Source organism: Psammomys obesus, unplaced genomic scaffold (assembly GCF_907164565.1).
Source record: "Psammomys obesus unplaced genomic scaffold, mPsaObe1.curated_primary_1811, whole genome shotgun sequence".
NCBI lineage: Eukaryota > Metazoa > Chordata > Mammalia > Rodentia > Muridae > Psammomys > Psammomys obesus.
Window position 1 is genome coordinate 22,266,909 of NW_026592890.1, and position 4,799 is coordinate 22,271,707.

Below are 4,799 nucleotides of genomic sequence, written 5' to 3' on the forward strand. Positions count from 1 at the left end.
CCTCCTGCCTCAGCATCCTTAGTAGCTGAGATCACAGGCATGTAGCACCATGCCAAAACTATATGTTGTGTTTTTGTTTTTTGTTTTGTTTTTATCTTTTTAACATGCAAATTTTGAGTCTTATCACAAATAAAGATAGGATAGTGTAATGCCTTTCCCCTAATACTGATGGATTTGGGAACGGGGTAGCCACGGCCTGTGGAGCAGCATGCCTAAGTTTTATTGTGAATACTGTGATATCTATCTTACCCACGAATCTCTGTGAGGAAGACATACCACCATGGTAGGAATTGTAGGAATGTGAGGGACTACTACCAGAAATGGATGGAGGAGCTGGCCAGAGCCTTTTTGACAGAACAACGGCTGCATTTCATCAAGGAAAGGTACCCCCAGCTCCAGTCTCTGCTCCTTCTCCTGCAGGGGCCATGATTCCACCTCCCTACCCCCAGTCTCCCAGGTCCTCCTCATTCTGGTGTGGTGCCTGCACCCCACATGGGAGGCTCTCCATGATGCCAACGACAGGCCCTGCTCCTCCTGGGATGATGCCCACAGCTCCTGCTTCTGGAATGAGGCCACCCACGGGAGGCCACGATGCCCACGATTCCTGGCTGCCAATGATGAGACCTCCTGCTTGCCCTATGACCGTGCCTCCTCGCCTGGCATGACTCATCCAGACAGATAAGGGCAGATCAGCTCTTTATCAGTTTTGTATTTCTTATTCTGTTTCCCCAGGAGATCACAGTGTTGAACCTGAGTGTTTTCTAGCTGCATTTTGAGAATACAGAAGAGTTTTAGAGGGGAGAAGTAGCAGTTTTAAAAAGTACAGTTTTCGCTTATATTGTAAAATGTGAAAATAAAATTGTCAGCTGTTTTAGGTTTAAAAAAAATGATGGATGCCAGCAACCAGCACAAAGCTGCAGGAATGAAAATGCCCTCAACTTTTCTGCCCAGAATACAAGGCTGACAGGGTGAAGTAAGTGTAAGAGTTGGTATCCAGCTAGGGATGGTTCACACCTCTAATCCCAGCTCTTAGGAGGCTGAGACCTAAGGCTCAAGGGTTTAATGTCAGAGGCCTGGAGAGATCTCTCAGTGATAAAGATAACTTGCTGTTCTTGCAGAAGACCCAAGTTCAATTCCTACCACCCACATGGTGACTGATGACCATCCCTAACTCCAGTTCTAGGGCATCCAATGGCTTATCCTGACATCCTTGGTACCAGAGATGTACCTGGCACATCTAAAGTCAACAAATCATTTTAAAAATTAGTTTAAGGCTAGCCTATGCTACAGAGCCTATGCTACAAGACCAGATTCCTACAAGTTAGAGCTACAAGCATAAACCATTCCAGGCTGGACACCAACTCCTACATTTGTGTCAACCTATGTGACAAGACTGTCTAAAAAAACAAACCAAAACCAAAACAAACAAACAAAACCCCAAGGACAGAGAATGCAGTTCAGTGGCTGATCACTTGTGAGCACTTGTCTGGCGTACACAATGCTCTCTGCATTCAATCCTCAGCACTGGTAAGAAAGAAAAGAAGGGGTGCTTGTGGAGGGAAAGGGGGAGAGAGAGAGGTAGAGTAGAGAGAAAAAGAGTGGGTGTCCAGAGGTGAAAATTAAAGATACCTGAGAACCTGGCAGCACAGAATAGCCATAAGGCTTGCTATCCACTGGAAATGGCAGTCTGTCCCTAGAGAATGTAAGAGATGATACATGAAGAAAATGGCCATGGCCACAGCTGGGAGGACCTTCCTAGCATCCCCTTAATTCTTAGGACTCTAAGCCGGAGACAGGAGAATCAGCCTAAGTAGCTTTCACCTAAGCCACCCACTCTGTTGACTTCATCCTCCGTAAGCCTTAAAACAGTGGCCAAGTGCTAACAGAGAGACAGAGGGGCAAAGGGATGGATAGGGGCAGAAACAGGTTGTGTATCAATACTGGGGGGATGAATAAGTTATCACAGACTTCATGGTTTAACATAAGAAGAACTTTATTTTCTCCTAGATCTGGAAGCCAGGGGGTTAAAATCAAAGCACCAGTACAGTGTGCCCTACACAGACACACTAGAAGAGAGCCTTCCACACTTCCTCAGCATCGAACGACTGTCAGCATTCATGTGGCTCGCGTCATACCCTCTGTCTCCATTAAGGTCCTTTTTTATCATCTGTCTACCTCTGCCATTCTCCTATAAAGATGCTGTTGTCTCATTTAGGGTCCACCCTGATAATTCAAAAGTCTTAATATCCATAATTCGACCACATCTGCAAGTGACCTGAGGTTGGGAGGGATCAACGGGCAGTTTCACATTCTATAAAGGCATATTTGTACATCATGTCATAAAAAAAAATAATCTGCATTGTAAATAGTTCAACCCGGGCATGCTAATAATGGTTTGTTTGTTCTGACATCATCCCAGTCCAGGTGACACCAAGGAAGGACTGCAAAGCTTAATGGCTTTGGGAGTATGCAAACCTAGCTGCTAGAGAGAGAGAGAGAGAGACAATCATTGAGGGAGCGTTCGGGAACATAAGAGGAGAGGCACCAATACCATGGATGTCAGAGGCAAGGCTGACTACCTGACCACAGGGCCAAGACTAGCCTTTTCAATGTCTGGCTGCCCCTGCTGCCATTCTCTGTATTAGCCTGCCGGCAGGCCTCTCTGTCTTCTCGGACGGCTAGCTCCCTGAGCAAAGCTCCATTTACAGACTCAATCCCTGTCTCTTTTCAGTGTCGCTTCTGTGACAAGCAGCTGAAACGCCCCTATTCTGGTTAAGCAGAGCCGTTTCTCCAAATAACCCTCCTCTAGCCCCCATGGGCCCAAACATACCCATGCAAGCAACACACTCACACACGTAAGATTAAATAAATAAAGCTAAAAGGGGATTTTTGAAGAATTCTAGTGGTGCAAACTTTACTATCAAAACAGAGTTCCAATCTGCCGGTGTATTCCTCTGTGTCAAAACGCCACCCAAGGCCACCTACCCACCCGAATCTTTGCTTTGGCCGGATTACCCCTTTTGCTCTCGCACAGGGCTATCCTGCACACACCTCAACGTGCTCCGCTGGCTTCGCTGGATCATCTTTCATTTCCATCACTCTTCCCCGCAGCAAGAACTAAGGCATCCCCGTGTCTCCATTTACACAGTCTGATGGTACCTGTTCGTGTTTGTTGAATGCGTGGATGAACGTATGGTGAAGATCTTGGTTTATGTAAGCCTGGCTGGAATGCAACTCAATAACACTCCAAATAAAACATTTAGTCCCAAAGGGCTTATTTTAACCCAGAAGTAAGAGTAACCTGAAATGTGCTTATCCTGACACCTGGAAATGGAATAACCAACAGCTTAGCTTGCTAACGTCAATCAGGACACTTAAAAGGAGGCAGCCTGAATCCTGGTTTGCCTTTATTTGGGTTATTGTCTATCCACTTCCCCAGGATCTAGTCTCTAACAAGTAACGCCAAGTATCAAAAGGAGGGAAGACAGGATAGAAATGAAAGTCCTCGCTCAGTAACTCCAGGCTTTACTTGGTGTGCTGGGGAAACCTGGATTGATAGTTACTCATTTAAATTCCAGTGTTGCTCTGAGGGGAAGCATCTGCTCCCAGCTGTCCCTAACAATTTGAGCTCTTCTGGACATCCGTGCTGAGCCCGAGAGCCCTGAGAACCTCCTTCTCCTAAGTTCTCACCACCTAGTAACCTCATTTGGTTTTGCAAAAGCCTTTGAACTTCCTCTAAGTCTTCTATTGAAATACTCCCCAAAGTAGAAGAGAATGAACAATGAGTTATTCTAAGAAAGCCCAAGCGTACCCCACAGCTGCCTGCAGGGCCAGAGAGTCACTGAAATTTTATAGGTTTGTTATTGGTGGGTTTGTTTTGTTTGCTGAGACAGAAGCTCTCTCAGTAGCCTCGGCTGGCCTCAAACTCTTAATCCTCCTCCTTCATCCTTTTGAATGCTGGGATTACAGGCACAATCACAACCAACTAGAAGTCTAGTTTTAGTTCGCCATGGCATTGAAGACATTCAGACGCATGCTACATTCTACTCCTTGATGCATCTACTTATTTTAAAAATGTAATTTTCTCCCAAAACCTCTAAGGGAAACTGTTGCTCACTATTTTCTTGAGCTGTAGGTTCTGGGTGGCCCTGTACCACCGAGGCCTGAAGGAGCGTGCTTATTGGAGGCAGGCGCCTTAGTGAAAACAGATTGCAGATGAGCATTCACAGGCAGGCAGGGCCCACACAACTGATAAGCCTAGTTCGCTCTATGTTCTCTAGCTGGCAATGGTGAGCTGCCCCCTCCAGCCGTGGGCACAATTCAGCTAGTGCAGGACAGTGACCCAGCTTCGATAAGCTGAAGCTGGGGGCACTTTGTGGAAACATTACTGAACATTAGAGAACCAAAGGGAAGTAGACACAGAGAACAAAGAAACACAGATAGTCTGTTTGGGAGGCAGATCTGATTGGACGATAACTGGTTTGTTGTAGGCCTTGGGCTGTTCTGGTCTCCACGGTGACCCATGCTCAGCTTCAGCCATTTCGGTCCCAGATGAAAGCCAGACCACGAACATCCTCAGACCTGGTGGACCTCAAAAGCCTCCAGAGTGAAATTGCAGAGGACTCTGAAGACCACGCCCTTAGTGGCCTGGTCTCTCTGCTCTTCCCGAGCCCTCTATCATGGGATACATTCCAACACTGGGTCACAGGGAGAAGGAAGTAGCTGGCAGCATCATACCAAGCCCCTCCCCTCTGAGCCCCTCTGAGCCCCTCTGAGCCCCTCTGAGCCCCTCTGAGCCC

General features: G+C 46.9%; 1 pseudogene; it reads left to right on the forward strand.

Moving 5' to 3' along the window:
- Positions 1-208: 208 nt before the first annotated feature.
- LOC129683457 (U1 small nuclear ribonucleoprotein C-like) lies at positions 209-682 on the forward strand (annotated as a pseudogene).
- The last annotated feature ends 4,117 nt before the right edge of the window (positions 683-4,799 follow it).